The 17952-nt window shown below is 43.7% G+C and overlaps 1 protein-coding gene across 1 annotated transcript in view; it reads left to right on the forward strand.

Moving 5' to 3' along the window:
- The window catches only part of ADAMTS5 (ADAM metallopeptidase with thrombospondin type 1 motif 5), a 170656-nt gene that overhangs the window by 28238 nt on the left and 124466 nt on the right, over positions 1-17952 (forward strand). The window lies entirely within an intron of this gene.

A 17952-nucleotide genomic window follows, 5' to 3' on the forward strand; every position in this document is an offset into this window, starting at 1 on the left:
CCACTCTGATGTTGAAGTCTTTTGTAATTATATCAAAGGTCCCGTTATCATCGAGTTGCAGTATTCCTGAAATTCTCCAGATGATAAAGTTTGAAAAAAAGAAAATACAGAAGCATATGGTGTTGAGTGAATGGATTAATCAAAGCAAGCAAGAGCCACTGGCGGTTCTATACGTATGTTAATCCTGTCACCTGTGATGAGACTGCTATAGATACTTGTCTAATCACCTTATTTCAGCCATGCCGAACCCTGGAAGCAGATTGCTTATAGACAAGCTTCAACATCATGCTTGGTTATAAAACAGGAATTTTTGTCAACAATCTGTATTTTTCTCTGTAAAATTCTTGCGTGCTTTTCCCCAGGGAAGTTAAAACATGTCTGTCCACCTGGCATGCGTCTCGCTCCTCACATCAATACTTCATAATCTCACAACTTTTCTCTATTTTTTGCACCAAGAAACATTTTCCTCGAACCTTCTGTGCAGGTACAGACTTGTGGAGAGGTGATTTGGGTTAAGGCCTGGGGTGGCAAAATTTTAGGGGTGTGTTTATACACCCATATTTACTATAAGGGACTCATGGGTCTAGAGCCAAGGGTGCAGCACCAAGCCTTAACTAAACTTTCTCAATCAGCATTAACTATTTTTAATGCCTATGCTCCTAGCCTTAGTAAATCAATAGGAAGTTATATTATATTTACTTTTTTAAACTTTTTCTTCAGTTGCTTCCTAATTTCTGGCTTAGGTCAAAATGATTTCATACATCCCAGGAGTCTTCACAGGAATTTATTGTTTCTTTCATCCGGAGGAGGGTAAGAGGGGCTTTCTCTGCTCGGGACACCCTCTTGCATGCATGCCCGTTCTAAGGGGAGATGGATTCCAGTAAGTAAATGCTACATAAATCATCTGCCCTACAGCATAGAGATATGGATGGATGGGTGAATTTGCTTTGAATATTAAAAATAAATTAAAGTGGTTCAAAAGGCTGGAGGTTTCTTACCTTCATGCATCCTATGCATGAAGGTAAAAACCTTCAGTGTGCAACTCCTCACCCCCCCCCCCCCCTCAGTCCTGCTTATACTTACCTGAGCCCAATCTCAGTCTAGCGATGTGCACATACCTCTTCTGTATGGGTATGAGACACTTTGTGGAAGATTTATTAAAACTTGTTAACTCAGAATCTGGTGCACCTTAGCATGGCAGCCAATCATCTTCTAACCTCAGTTTGTTGAATTAAGCTTTGGCAATAAAACCTGGAAGCTGGCTGGTTTCTATGCAGAAGTGAACTTGATTTTGCAGTCTCCAGCTTTAGTAAATAACCCCCTTTGTGTATACTGGTCCTGGAAAATTGCCAGGCTGTGATCCAGCTTTTTTGACCTACCACAGTGCAAGCCCAGGTGGTCAACATCATTTGGTGAGTTTGGTCCCAGAAGGGTACAGGGCACTACCACAGAGAGTAAACATGTTTTGTGGTGGAGTGGCACAGACTGTTTCACTTTATTTAAAAAGACTCATAGCACAGGTTTTGGCACTTTTCATGGCACCTGCACTTTATATGGGACTGTGTAGCACTTTATATTTGAAATTTTGATTATTTCAGTTGTTTTATAATTTATGAAATGCATTGAAAAGGGCTAGGATTGGTTAAGCGCAGCGCTTATTTAAGGCAAGGTTCACACTAGCCTGCACGCTGGGGGCTGGTTGCGGGTGCGGGAATCGATGCCATTGCCGCAACCATCTGCAGCCTCATGATGTTTCTCTTGTGAGATTCAGAACACATTTCATTCTGCAGCAGATTCAGAATACATGATTACAGCACGGTCATGGGTGCGGGAACCGCTCGGAAAGCGAATGGTCAAAAAGATCATGCAGTTTCCAGGCGGATGTGTTTTGGATAACTTTTTCCTTCTGGGAAACATGGGCACAGCAGCCCATTCAAACCAATAGGCTGCCGTGCCAATTCAAATACAGGCCACACAGCCCGCACTAGTTTGAGCCAGGGATAATATGCCTTATCAGATGTGTTTTCACATGAATTGAGCAGCATCCTGAAGTTTGTACCTATCAAACTGAGCACTGTTGCACAGGGTTTCACCTACATTCCTATAGCAACACAAGCATCATGGGGGCACTCAGCAGTGGGAGGGGCCAGGAGCATCGGCAGGAGACCCAAGAAGAGGAGGATCGGGCTGCTCTGTTCAAAACCATTACACAGAGCAGGTAAATAGAACATGTTTGTTATTTAAAAATACCTTTACAATCACTTTAAATAGCATTTTCAGTTTGTGGTGCTCAGATACTATTAAGTTCTGCTTTAAAGTGTCTATCTATTCAGGCGTATCCTACCCTTGGCAATTGCATAGACCGTCACTTGTAAGCAGGGGCGGACTGACCATTTGGAAACTCGGGCACTGCCCGAGGGCCCGGGTCAGTAGGGGGCCCCATGAGATGCCCCTGGTACCTTTTTCATAGTTTTTTTTGAGTTTTGGCAAGTACACAGGGGCCCCATGATCCCCTGGGGTCAGTAGGGGGCACCATGAGATGCCCCTGGTACCTTTTTCATAGGCTTTTTTGAGTTTGGGCAAGGACACAGGGGCCCCATGGTCCCCTATTGCCCGGGGGCCCCATGAGTTGTCAGTCCGCCCCTGCTTGTAAGTGACTTTTTCCATGAATTCTTTTAGCAATTATTATTTTACAGGGTAGGTTGCTAGGTCTTTCCCCAACCCCTACCATGCAGGAGATCCCGCATGGCAGGGATGAAACTAGGACAATTTAGATCAACAGCCAATTAACCTACCAGCATGTCTTTGAAGTGTGGGAGAAAACCGGAGCACCTGGAGGAAACCCACGCAAACACAGGGAGAACATGCAAACTCCATGCAGGAGGCACCATGGTCAGGAATTGAACCCATGACCCATTTACTGCAAGGCAGACATGCTAACCACTAAGCCACTGTTCTGCCCGCTTTAAAGTATAACTAAAGGCAAAACTTTTTTCTTTAGTTTAAAATAGAGTGGAGATGGATTAGAACACCTCTCAGGTATTTATTGCTGTTTGTGTCCCCATTATGATTCACCCTCTCTATTTGTCCTGCCGACCATTATCACCAAAAGTGAAGTTGAAATAAAGCCCCAAATGTTGAGTGGTAAACATACATTGCCCTCTGCTCAACTGGCTGTATGATCTAATACTAGTTCAAGGTTTGGTTTATGCTTGTAGTTGGGGGGCAGTAAAACGTGCTTGACCAACTGCTTCCCTTAAACTGGAAAGGCAGTTGTATGGGTTATACACATGCCATGGCCTTGATGCTTTGCAGTGTGGACAAAATTCATCCCTATTGTCACCTTTGGCGGGCATGCAAAATTAAATGGGACCACGCTACTACCACCTCAGAAGCTCATGCAATGCATGCAGTTGTGGAGCAGTGCTGCCGGCTTTCAGGGATTAAAACAGATGGTGAGAAGGCAACAGTATCCCTTTTCATTGCTTGTCAAGCTTGTGAATGAGCCCTTGGTCTTCATGGTCTGCCTGACTGGAGATATAGCAGGGGGTGGTCTCCAAGATTAAAACCCGAAAAGTGTGAAATGCGTCTGAGGAGTTCTCTATAGGTGGAGAACAGGATCTGAAGCCATCTTTAACCCATCTCGGTACATTTATGCAACAGGGAGTCAGTGTCTGTGTGCAGACGTCCACCATTTTGATGAAGTCTAGTGGATCCTAACAAGCCAAATATGTCTGTCTTGCACCAGTCTTTTCACATGCTGATCCGACTGACACAGGTTTGGAGGGGCATTCGAGCGGTACTATTTTTAAAGCTTTGGGCTACATATAGGGGGTGCCTTGATCTTTTGACCAAGAGGTGGCCCTCTTTTTCATCTCAAAAGGTTGGGAGGCATGGAAAAGGTAAAAGTAAAAAGATATCTTTGTTAAGATTCTTGGTGTCCTTTAAGCTAATTATGTAATATAAAGGTGCAGCTATCCTTTCAAGGAAATCTACACTTTTCACCTTATTTTCTGGTCCCCACATCTTACTCTTTCCAGAATCCTTTTACAGTAAAACTTGCAAAGATCCTCATAGAAAGTTTTCATATAATCTGTTATAGGTCACACTGCCGCAACCCTTTAAAAAATGTTCTCTTCTAACAATGTGTCCCATTATGCCTTGATTCCATAACTGTCAAATGCATATGTCAGAACCACACAACGTGGGGCTGTACTTTAATTGAAGCTCCAGCTTTTTTAACAAGAATAAAACAGACATTTTACAGACTTAAACTAATGTTTAAGCTGGGACTTCAGGCAGGTTTAATAGACACCACTTAGTCGAGTTATATATTCAGTAAAATTATAATATGCTTATTTTCCTAGAAACAGCATGTGTACTTGACTATCTTTTGACATTAGTCCTATAATGCACTGCACTGAGGGGAGAATTAGCACTGTTGCTCCTTATGTTGCTGTCTGTAAATACTCTGATAGGGGAGAGAACAAAGTGTTGGTGATCAGAATGCTGTTTATTTATCTATTCAGCAGATTGGAGGTGCATTCTTGACCAAGCTGAACTGCAGCTGTAAACGGAGATTCAGGACCTGACTATGGTGTCTGGGAGGGTGTCTAGACCACAAGACTGGTTGAACATATATTAGTATTCCCTAACAGTTCATATACATATACACAATATTGTCAAAAGTATTGGGACACCCGCCTTTACACACACATGAACTTTAATGGCGTCTTAGTCCGTAGGGTTCAATATTGAGTTGTTCCACTCTTTGCAGCTATAACAGCTTCAGCTGTTCTGGGAAGGTTGTCCACAAGGTTTAGGAGTATGTCTATGGGAATGTTTAACCATTATTCCAGAAGAACCTTTGTGAGGTCAGGCACTGATATTGGACAAGAAGTCCTGGATCGCAGTTTCCACTCTAATTCATCCCAGAAGTGTTCTATCGAGTTGAGGTCAGGACTCTGTGCAAGCCAGTCAAGTTCCTCCACCCAAAACTTGCTCATCCATGTCTTTATGGACCTTGCTTTGTGCACAGGTGTACAGTCATGTTGGAACAGGAAGTTCCCAAACTGTTCCCACAAAGCTGGGAGCATTAAATTGTCCAAAATGTCTTAGTATGCTGATGCCTTAAGAGTTACCTCTTACTGGAAGTTCCCTCACTGGAAGTAAGGGGCTAAGCCCAAACCGTGAAAAACAACCCCACACCATAATGCCCCCCTCCACCAAATGTTACACTTGGCATAATGCAGTCAGGCAAGTACCATTCTCCACCAAACCCAGACACGTCTATCAGATTGCCAGACAGAGAGGCCTGCTTCTCACTCCAGAGAATGTCTCCACTGCTCTAGAGTCCAGTGGCGGCGTACTTTACACCACTGCATCTGACACTTTACATTGCACTTAGTGATGAAAGGCTTGAATGTAGCTGCTCGGCCATGGAAACCCATGCCATGAAGCTCTCTACGCACTATTGGTGTGCTAATCTGAAGGCCACACAAAGTTTGGAGGTCTTTAGCTATTGACTCTGCATACAGTTGGCGACTTGTGCACACTGTGCACTTCAGTATGCGCTGACCCCGCTCTGTCATGTTACGTGGCCTACCACTTTGTGGCTGAGTTGCTGTTGTTCCCAGTTGCTTCCACTTTGTTGTAATACCACTAACAGTCAATAATATTTAGTAGCAAGGAAATTTCACAGATGGACTTATTACATAGGTGGCAAGCTATCACGGTACCACACTTGAATTCACTGAGCTCCTGAGAACAAACCATTCATTCACAAATGTTTGTAGCAGCAGTCTGCGTGTTGAGGAGCTTGATTTTATACACCTGTGGTCATGGAGGTGATTGGAACACCTGAATCCATTGATTTGGAGAGGTGTCCCAATACTTTTGGCAATATAATGTACTTCAATTCTGTCTTTGGCTATTTGCTTGGAGTTCATCTTTAATTAAAATTCCTACTTATTTTCTTTAGATTTTGGGTTTAGGTGACACTGCTGGTGAAAATTTATTGGAACAAAATGCCATTGTTATGTTCTTTATAATAGCATGCTCATTTCCAGACCTGGGTGAAATATTGAAGCTCTGCCATTAGGGTAAATATCATATCATATCCTATCATTGCAGGAAATCTTTACTATCAACTTTCCTTCCTCAAAGTACACAACAATGATTTAAATAAAGAGACTTTAGTAAAATGTTTTACATCATTAGGAACATCAGTTCACATACTTACAGGACACCATGCTGCAAATACCATTTTCAATAGGATAGACTGCTTAGGCCCAGTTATATGAGACCAAAAGCAAACCAGTGACATCACCACCCTACCTCTCAACCTCATCCAATCAGAGAACGCCTTGAATTGATTGAGAAAAATGCAAGGCATTCTGTGAATGGTGGCTATGCTGAGTGAGAAACCCACAGGACCACGTTGACAGCAGTGGTCACTGTAGTAGTCATGGTTACTACTGTGAATTTCTGCTTCCACAGGGATCCCACAAGTATGGGATCCTTGTGGAGGCAGGAATCCCATACTGATTGGTCATGTGCCAGCATGTGACCAGTGATTCGTGTGCTGGCATGTGACCATTTTTACCAATTCAAATCACTTTAATCTATCCTGCAAGCTCTAAAGAAAAGACTGGTAAGAAAAGTGGGGCTTTATAATCCCTGGACCGGTGCACTGGCTGCGTGGGCAATGACAGCTAATCACTTTTTTGTGGAAAGGTGAACTTACACTTAAAGCAAAGTGACAATTGCCCCTTAAAGTACCAATATTGTTACATTTCTTTGCTAGGTTTCCCTTGAAGAGGGGCACAGAAATCCACTCAAGCATATTTGATTTTGTAGATATTTGGATAGTTATTCTCGGATTGTATGCTGTAGGGGTAAGCTTAGATAGCAAATAATACCCAAGTATTTATCGTGTGACAAAAGCTATGTTTGGCTGATGATGAGTGTAAACCATACAATTCAAGTTGCACTGGGGTAAAGCCAAAATCATCTATCTGGGTGGCTTTGCCACAGGATGTAACTTTCTGCTGAGACGTTGAGGGTAGAGTTCACAGAAAACCACTTATGACAACACACAGACGGTGGCTAAATCATGTGACTGATTTGTCCCTGAATGACCACAGTCACTGTAATTGTTTGGTATGATCACAGCTGTATTCCAGACAGGAATTCTTTAGGTTAACTATAGACTACAATAAGTCGTTTCCCATTCAGCTTTTTATTTAGGTACTGTATGTCTGGTTGACTGGTTCAGAAGTCGTTCTTCCTCAGTGTTTTAACTCTAAGGATATATTTCAGAAACTGCATCCTCAATGCCCTTATTGTAGATAAGCATCTCCTGAGCTTCCAATCATATGGCTAACAGGCAAAAAAAAACTCACGCATGGCTGATTATCTACTCACCATGGAATCGGCTTTTGAGAAGTTTTATGGAATTTTAGTAAGTTAAGGGTTTTCGCCCTTTGTCATTGCTTATGGAGCATTTGTTTGTTTCAAGGGTTGGTGGGCTGACATTTCACCTCAAGGTAGGATTAGGATGCGTGGTGAGGATGTGAGCAGTTGGGTTCAAGTCACTTCTGAATAGCCCAGAAAGGTTATTCCGAACAATGAACTCTAGTGAGAGAGAGTTAGGTTCACAGGATACCCCAAAAAAGGCAGCAAATATCACAGATGCCAAATACTGCTTCCAGTCAAAGAGAAGGAACCCTTAAAGTGGTTGTGACTTCCGGTTCCGGCGCTGATGCTGTGAGGAGGTGAGACCCGCGGCTCCCGGGATCCCCGCATATAAAGCCGGCATTCTGCGCAGGGGACTCCTGTCAGCTGCTTCAGGAGCTCCCCACTGGCCCCCCCGCACGATCCTCGGTACCTTCGGCATGGAGCGATTCCTCCTGCCGAATCCACAGGGCTCAGGTCACACCACGAGGGGAGAGGGATGCGGCTCTCCCCCTCCTGCAGCCAAGATGGCCGCCGCCCATAGCATATCAATGGACACAGGCACAGAGGCTGCAATAAACGCTGGTGCAGATGTACACACCCTCCCTGCACACAGTAATAATGTTATACCAGCCCTGACCTCTACTCCTGGCACCTGTAGTCCCACAGACATGTATGACCAGATTGCACAAGCAGTTGCTGCCATTCTACTGCCCACAATCACACAAGCCGTGGATCATGCAGTGGCCACAGGCATTGAACAGATCAGAAAAGACATAGGTGATCATAGTAAACGTTTAACTGAAGTGGAACAGCGTCTGTCAGATTTGGAGGACGATGCTCACTCGCTGCGCTCAGGTGCACTTCAAACCAATCGTACGCACCAATCCATCCTGGACAAGCTGGATGATTTAGAAAATCGCTCACGCAGAAATAATCTGCGCATAGTGGGCCTTCCAGAATCATTTTCAACCGGGGTGCTTCCAGAATTATGCTCCACACGTATACCCTCAGCTCTAGGTCTAACCACTTTGTGTCAGGTCGAGAGAGCTCATCGCCTGGGGCCGCCTTCCAATGACCGCCGTACACCGCGATCCGTGATAGTCAAGTATCTCAACTACGCTGATCGAGTGGCTATTCTTAATTCTTTCCGCAATTCTCGATCCCTACAAGTAGACGGTCACAAATTACTCCTTTTTGCCGACTACTCGCAAGAAGTATCCCGCAAACGTAAGGCCTTTCAGGAAATATGTGCCACGCTCCACCAAAGGGGCTACAAATTCACCCTGGCTTATCCGGCTACTCTCCGCTTTACTACACCTTCGGGTGATACAAAGTCTTTCATCCACCCTGAAGAAGCCGCTCAATATCTACAAGATTCTTTGATGGCTACGGATGATGTGCCGTCTCCTCACCCTCGCAACTCGGGCCCTAGGGATCAGCGAAGCCCTCGCAAAGATCCACCGAAACGCCCACGTACTAACTTTGCTCCCTCTAAATCTCGCCAATCCTGAGCTGGCGCACTCTCTCAGGCGCTATACGGTTTACCACACGAATTGGATCACCTGCCTTGTTTAACTGAATTTAAGTTTCTCGTGCCTTTAGCTATTATCTTCAGTTCACAGATAGCTATACCAGTAGTTAGAAAGCAATAATTTAGTTGGTCTTGTGGTACTTTCCTCTCATTTTGCTTGATAGCATATACATATACTGACTGTGTCATCCCTTCTCTGTGCCTTGCCTCGACCACAGTTCCGCTCTGGTCATTCGATTTGTTGAGCCTCTTCTCCCTTTGGCGATGCCATTTAGGCAAGGGGGTCATGCTCCCCTGCCCTCTCAACAACTCCAATGAGTCACTGCTGCAGATCACTACTCTGCTATTTCCCGGACACGCTGGTCGCAGTACAGGGACAGCATGCAGATTTATGTGAAGTCCAATACACTGTTATGGTTTTTTGTTTGTTTTGCTCTTCTGATAGGCCCCAGTTGGGCCACCATGTTCCACTCTCTCTCTCCCTTCTTCTGCTCTCCTTCCTTACATTTTTCTGGAGAATCACCCCTTCCTTGGGAGTCGACCATACTTCATCAGAGATTGGGCGGTAATGGGCGGATAGCTGGCTCCACCCTTCAAAACTGTAAGTCCATTACCTTTGTATTCACCTCATATCATGTGACCTAATGATTCGTATTTATTCTTGGAATGTCAAGGGCTTAAGATCACCTCATAAACGAATGGCTATTCTCCGTCATCTTCGCCGACTTAGAGCAGATGTAGCATTACTCCAAGAAACACATTTAGGCCAATCTGACTTTGTTCGTATGAAGAAACTTTGGGTAGGACACGTTATAGGTTCTCCCTCACTCAATAATAAAGCGGGTGTGCTCATTCTGATTCACAAAAAGCTCGCACCTGACATAATCTCGGTAAACACTGATGAGGCAGGCAGATTCCTAGCGGTACACCTCAAAGTAGGTTCTCAATCTTTGGTCCTCACCAATATTTATGCTCCAAACTCACCGTCAAAACAGTTTTTTCAAGACCTGTCCTCAAAGCTGTCCGCCTACATACATCTACCTTTAGTGGTCGGAGGGGACTTCAACTCACTTATGAATGCCTATGAAGATAAGTCAAAATCACTAGAACACAATCACCGCCCACTTGCGGAGTCCCAATCCACACCCACACTACTGTCTACATTTGCGGAAGCAATGCAACTAACAGACATTTGGCGTTTAGCCCACCCAGATGGGAAGGAATTCACCTTCTTTTCTCCGGTACACCATTCGCTTTCCCGAATAGACTATTTTTTTTGCAATTCTATTGCTTTGCAATACGCATCTTCCTCAGATATACATGACATAGTTATTTCGGACCATTCTCCCATATCCATAACCCTCAACTATCTCCACAACACACAATCTCACAAGACGTGGCGCTTTCCTTCTTTCTTAGCAAATAACCAGGAGGTGTTACGTCAACTCCAAGATACTTGGGCAGACTTCCAGATCACCAATGCAGCTCACTTATCCAATCCTAACCTATTTTGGGACGCAGGAAAGGCGGTTTTACGTGGTAAAATCATCGCCTTTACATCTGCATATAAGAAAAAGGTCGCTCTAAAATACACAGAAGCTAGTAACCGACTCCGACAGACGCAAAAAAATTTGGCTGACTCCAACACACATGAACACAGGAAAGCTTGGCTAGAGGCAAAACACCAATTTGAAACATGGGCAACAGCACAAGAATCCATGCACCAATCACATCTCGACTTACAGTATCATAAATTTGGCAACAAGCCGGGCAGACTCCTGGCTCGCTTGTGCCGTAAACCGTTTACTCCTACACAATTTACCTCCCTCAAAGACTCTCAGGGTATATTGAAACACTCCCCTGAAGAAATTGTTTCCATATTGGAAAGTTTCTACACTAAACTATATGGCCCCGACCCTATTGACCAATCAAAGGCTTTGTCTTTTCTAGACGGCATTGCTCTTCCTCAAATCGATCTCGCAGCACTTCAATCTCTTAATGCTCCTATATCTCAATCCGATATTCAATCCGCTATAAAAACTCTAGCTAATGGTAAAGCCCCTGGCCCAGACGGGTACACTTCTGAGTTCTATAAACTCATGGCTACAACCCTTTCTCCTACCCTGCAATCAGTTTACTGCTCTATACAAGAAGGGGGTGCCTATCTTCCGTCTGCATTTCAGGCACATATAAAATTGATAGCAAAGAAAGACAAAAATCCGTCTGACCCAGGTTCCTATAGGCCGATCTCCCTTCTAAATTTAGATGCCAAAATTCTATCAAAAATTATCGCAAATCGTTTGGCTGTTGTTTTACCTTCCATCATTCATCCCTCCCAAGCGGGCTTCATACAAGGACGCTCTGCTGCCTCAAACATCCGCAAAGTACTAGCAGTGTTAAATCATGCTAAAATCAATCCTCACCTAGATCTAGCGATAATCTCTCTTGATGCTGAAAAGGCCTTCGATAATGTTAACTTTCAGTGGCTGCAGATGGTCTTACATAGATTTGGCTTCTCAGGCCCTTTCACTCATGTAGTCCAAGCTATGTACTCAGCTCCTACAGCGCAGGTGGTTGCTGCAGGACACCTATCTACCCCTATTAAACTGCATAAAGGAACAAGACAAGGGTGCCCCTTATCCCCCTTGCTCTTCAATTTGGCCCTAGAACCCTTAGCCCGCTTCCTTCTGTTCCACTCACAGCTGCACGGAGTCCAAATAGCTCAACAAGATCTACGTTTAGCCTTGTTTGCCGATGACATCTTAATTTTCACTGCCGACCCAACTCACGATTTGCCTTATATACAGGATATTTTCACAGCCTTCAGGCACTGTTCGGGTCTTCGTATTAACTTCACGAAAAGCGAAGTCCTTCCCTTATTCCATGCACGCACTCCCTCATGGGCTCATAATCCTCATTTCAAAATTGCTCCTCATCATATTACATATTTAGGAATCAAAATTGGAAAAATGGCCTCTTCCCTCTACTCGCTCAATTTTTCACCAACAATTCAAAAAATTATAGGCGAACTAGAGGTATGGAAAGAGTTACCATTGTCACTTGTAGGGAGAGCCCACCTCTTCAAGATGGTGAGCTTCCCAAAATTGTTATACCCTCTTCAGACCATCCCTCTACTACTTAAGCATACGGACATTCTTAGACTAAACAAAGCGCTCTCTACTTTTATTTGGAAAGGACGTCGGTCACGCATTGCCCTGCATAAGCTATATCTGCCTAGATGTGAGGGGGGAATTGGTCTTCCAAATATCAGAGTATATAATCTCTCCTGCATCTTACGGGTGTGTATAGATTGGCTGACCAAATCCTCCAACTATTCTAATCTGCAAATAGAATCTGCCATGGCCCATCCTTTCGATCTTGCAGCCCTTTTACATTCCAACCCTAACTCACTCCCTCCACACTTAAAATATAATCCACTCATCCGTGATACCCTTATCACATGGAGGGAGATCAGACGTAAATTAGGCGTATCCCCATGGGTTTCCCGTTTCCTCCCCATACATCATAATCCTGCTTTTTCTGTCCCTCAACAACACGCAGCTTATGATCTATGGTTGGAAAGGGACCTCAAACTAGTTAGCCAATTATACGATACGGCCTCTGGCTTTCCTTTATCTTTTTCTCAGATTTCAACTTCTTTCAATCTACCGCCTCATCATTTTCTGTATGTTTTGCAAGTTTGTAATTATGTGAACAAAATAACATTGGATAAATCCAGTCGCTTCCGTTCCTCGTTCATAGATATCTTAGTTAGAAATCGGAAATACAAGATATCCCATATTTATGGACCATTAAACCTACACTATGTACAACCTCTAGAGGCCTCCACTCCTACTTCTCCTTGGATCAGAGACTTTGACAATACACTCTCAATGGATCAAATCCTCACTGGTTTCAACAATACCTGTGCCTTCAACTCCAATGAGTTCTGGCGGGAGCAACAATTAAAGTTAATTCACCATGCCTATATGCCATGCCTATATGTCCGTGGGAATCCCTCGGTCTCTACTTGCCCTTTGTGTGGGCACTATAAACCTTCGCTAAAACACAGATTTTGGGATTGCCAACTAATATCTACTTTTTGGTCCCAACTACTCAGCTATATCGCCTTCATCACTTCTCTACAACTACCAAGGGACCCTTTACCTCTTCTCTTCGGCAACTTGGAATCAGTCTTCACAGGGGCTCATCCACTTCAGCTTGCCATTCTCCGAGCTACAAAACCGTGGCTGTCCTCTTGCCTGATGGTCGCGAGGAGAGCCATATTGAAAAAGTGGGTCTCCAACAGTCCTCCTAATATCTCGGATGTCAAGTCAGCTCTTAATGCACTTCTTCGTCTGGACCAGCTTAACTTCCTCACCTCATCCCTCCAACACAGTGAGGATCAATATAATCGAAAATGGAGACTCTATGTTCAAAAATCCTTTCCAACCACAGAGCTTCAGTCTTTCCTTCATGGCTCTTCTGTGATGCCCCAATCTGGAAACATGATCCAGTAAACCCGGACTTATTGTTTTGATTTATGAGGATTTAAGGTGTGCATGACTATATCTAAAACATTTATTATACTCGTTTGTTGCTGCTCTCACACCGCTTCTAGGCACCCAAGCCACATTTCATTTCATCTACTTCCTTTACCATTTTCTTTATATTTCATCTTCATCGCATAATCTTTTATAACTTCTCCCCCCACCCTTAATCAGCGAGGACTCACAACACGTATATCACTTTTTGTTACAGGGAGTCGCCTCTAGCTCTATTTTTTCTCTCAAACCACAGCGCTTAGCTCATTACCAAATATTCTTAACGACTTCTTGGGAGGGGATCCTCTGGCCCGTTCCAACATCATTTTCCCACCTCTTTCTTTTTTTTTTTTCTCCATCTTTTTCTCCATCTTTTCTCCATACTAGCTTCCTTCTCAACTTCTTTCTCCTTCTGAATAGATCTACCTATCTCCCTGATCCTTCTTCTTTGATTATCTCCTCTACATACGCTTTTTTTTTCTACTTCAACATTCATGTCTTACGCTTGACAACTGACATACTCTAAGCACCCCAGTTCTCATTCAAAGTTCAGTGGTATGTCCTAACCTCCTTATCTTTGGATACATATCATAGCTTACCATTACACATTCCCTACACTCTATACTGACTTACAATGCCTCCCATCTTTTGTCTCATTTGCCTTCAGAGTTTCTGTTCAGAGGTTCTAACTGCTGACATATCGTGAATCTTTCTGCTCAGTTTTCTATGCAAAATTTTGTATTGCTCATATTGGTCAATCTAGCAGTACTGTAAAAAAAAAAAAGGTTACTTTGTTGCCAAGAAGCATCTTTGGAGTGTTTCATCCGTTGAGTTTATGTAAATTGAAAAATTCAAATAAAGCTTTGTTTAAAAAAAAAGTGGTTGTAAATCTCAGACATGAAATATGAATATAGCATATCCCTCTATAGTGTGTACTTGTCTCAATCACTAAATATAATTTCTGTCTGCTGGTTCATTCCTCTGCTATCAGAGAGGATAATGGTGACAGGGAAGCAATCCCCAGCAGATTGACAGCCTCAGCTCTGTTCCTATGAGCTGTGTGGAGGGGGGGTGTCTCTCTTCCCTCCAATCAGCTCTCAGAGCTCTCCTCACTGAGCTCTGTGGAGTGTAACTTCAGCTCTCCTCCCCCTTTTTTTTGACCCCGCAGACAAGCTGTAAAAATTCTTTGAATAGATGAAGTGAATACTGCAGATAAATAGGTACAACTTATGTAGGAAGACTTATTTACCTTTGTGTATAAGCTGAGACCAGGCACTTCACTGGGTATATGGAAGGGTATACAATCACTTTTAGCTGGACAGAAAAGCAGCAAAACATCCTACTTACAGCTATATGGGAAAAGAGCTTTTAAGCAGATAAAGCACCCTGTATTCTTCCAACTGTAAGCAATTACAGCCCTATACTCACTGGATGAGCCACCATCCCCACATATATATATATAAAAATATATAAATATATTTAAAAATATTCTTCCCAAAAATATTGACATATATTTGAAATACCACAATTTTGGCCGTATCCAATATATATATACTGGGTGTCACCCTGGACTCAAACCCTTCCTTCCAACCTCATGTCCAATCACTATCAAGGTCATGCAGGCTCCACCTCCGCAACATCTCCAAGATATGTACATTCCTCACCCTAGACACCACCAAACAACTCGTACACTCCCTCATCATCTCACGCCTGGACTACTGCAACTCTCTTCTCACTGGCCTACCTAAACAAACGCTATCCCCACTCCAGACGATCCTGAATTCAGCAGCTAGACTCATCCACCTCACCAACCGCTCCACATCCGCCACCCCCCTCTGCCAATCCCTTCACTGGCTCCCGATTGCCCAGCGCATGAAATTCAAATTACTAACTCTGACCTACAAAGCCATTCACAACGCTGCCCCAAACTACCTAACTGACCTGATACCCAAATACCACCCTACCCGTGCCCTTTGCTCCTCACAGGACCTCCTACTCTCTAGCTCCCTGGTCTCCTCATCCCACGCCTGACTGCAGGACTTCTCCAGGACTTCCCTCGTCCTCTGGAACTCCCTAACCCAATCCATCAGACTGTCACCTACCCTCCTCACCTTCAGGCGCACCCTGAAAACCCATCTCTTCAGGGAAGCCTACCCCACCCTCACCTAACAACCGATCTCCTCCACTTCTCCCACCACTCCATCCCCCACAGCCACTTCCTCCTGTGCCATTATCCCCTCACTCCTAGATTGTAAGCTCGAAAGAGCAGGGCCCTCGAACCCCACGTGTATTGTACTGTTACTGTTTTGTCTCATGTTCTGTCCCCCCTTGCTATTGTACAGCGCTGAGCAAACCCTTTGGCGCTATATAAATACTGTATAATAATATATATACAGTCAGGTCCATAAATATTGGGACATGGACACAATTCTAACATTTTTGGCTCTATACACCACCACAGTGGATTTGAATTGAAACGAACAAGATGTGCTCTAACTGCAGACTGTCAGCTTTAATTTGAGGGTATTTACATCCAAATCAGGTGAACGGTGTAGGAATTACAACAGTTTGCATATGTGCCTCCCACTTGTTAAGGGACCAAAAGTAATGGGACAATTGGCTTCTCAGCTGTTCCATGGCCAGGTGTGTGTTATTCCCTCATTATCCCAATTACAATGAGCAGATAAAAGGTCCAGAGTTCATTTCAAGTGTGCTATTTGCATTTGGAATCTGTTGCTGTCAACTCTCAAGACGAGGTCCAAAGAGCTGTCACTATCAGTGAAGCAAGCCATCATTAGGCTGAAAAAACAAAACAAACCCATCAGAGAGATAGCAAAAACATTAGGTGTGGCCAAAACAACTGTTTGGAACATTCTTATAAAGAAGGAACGCCCCGGTGAGCTCAGCAACACCAAAAGACCCGGAAGACCACGGAAAACAACTGTGGTGGATGACCGAAGAATTCTTTCCCTGGTGAAGAAAACACCCTTCACAACAGTTGGCCAGATCAAGAACACTCTCCAGGAGGTAGGTGTATGTGTGTCAAAGTCACCAATCAAGAGAAGACTTCACCAGAGTGAATACAGAGGGTTCACCACAAGATGTAAACCATTGGTGAGCCTCAAAAACAGGAAGGCCAGATTAGAGTTTGCCAAACGACATGTAAAAAAGCCTTCACAGTTCTGGAACAACATCCTATGGACAGATGAGACCGAGATCAACTTGTACCAGAGTGATGGGAAGAGAAGAGTATGGACAAGGAAAGGAACTGCTCATGATCCTAAGCATACCACCTCATCAGTGAAGCATGGTGGTGGTAGTGTCATGGCGTGGGCATGTATGGCTGCCAATGGAACTGCTTCTCTTGTATTTATTGATGATGTGACTGCTGACTGCTGACAGAAGCAGCCGGATGAATTGTGAAGTGTTTCGGGAATATTAAGTGCTCATATTCAGCCAAATGCTTCAGAACTCATTGGACGCCGCTTCACAGTGCAGATGGACAATGACCCAAAGCATACTGCAAAAGCAACCAAAGAGTTTCTGAAGGGAAAGAAGTGGAATGTTCTGCAATGGCCAAGTCAATCACCTGACCTGAATCCGATTGAGCATGCATTTCACTTGCTGAAGACAAAACTGAAGGGAAAATGCCCCAAGAACAAGCAGGAACTGAAGACAGTTGCAGTAGAGGCCTGGCAGAGCATCACCAGGGATGAAACCCAGCGTCTGGTGATGTCTATGCGTTCCAGACTTCAGGCTGTAATTGACTGCAAAGGATTTGCAACCAAGTATTAAAAAGTGAAAGTTTGATTTATGATTATTATTCTGTCCTATTACTTTTGGTCCCTTAACAAGTGGGAGGCACATATGCAAACTGTTGTAATTCCTACACCGTTCACCTGATTTGGATGTAAATACCCTTAAATTAAAGCTGACAGTCTGCAGTTAAAGCACATCTTGTTTGTGTCATTTCAAATCCATTGTGGTGGTGTACAGAGCCAAAAATGTTAGAATTGTGTCCATGTCCCAATATTTATGAACCTGACTTTATATACACATACACACACATAGTTTTTGTTTTTTAAATATATTGAATATGGCCAAGATTGTAGTATTTCAAATATATGTCAATATATTTGGGAACAATATTTTTAAAATATATTTTTCTTCCATGTGGGTCTTTCCTCCAGTTTTCAACATCACCTTGCTTTTTGGAACACTTTCCAACAGATGACGTTTTTTTCTAGTGTTCAAGTCCAGAGTTCAGTGTCACTTCTTCCGGGCAAACACTTCTGGACAAACAATTCAATCTTTAGGCCTGAGGTGTGGGCCTAACTTTCTCCAGACACAAGTATCCTCCCTATGCAGCAGGCACAGGAGGTTAGAAAACAGCTACACGCCTATCCTTCCCAGTCAAAG

Source organism: Staurois parvus, unplaced genomic scaffold (genome assembly GCF_062004578.1).
Source record: "Staurois parvus isolate SC_StPar_1 unplaced genomic scaffold, SC_StPar_1.0 ptg001162l, whole genome shotgun sequence".
Taxonomy (NCBI): Eukaryota; Metazoa; Chordata; class Amphibia; order Anura; family Ranidae; genus Staurois; species Staurois parvus.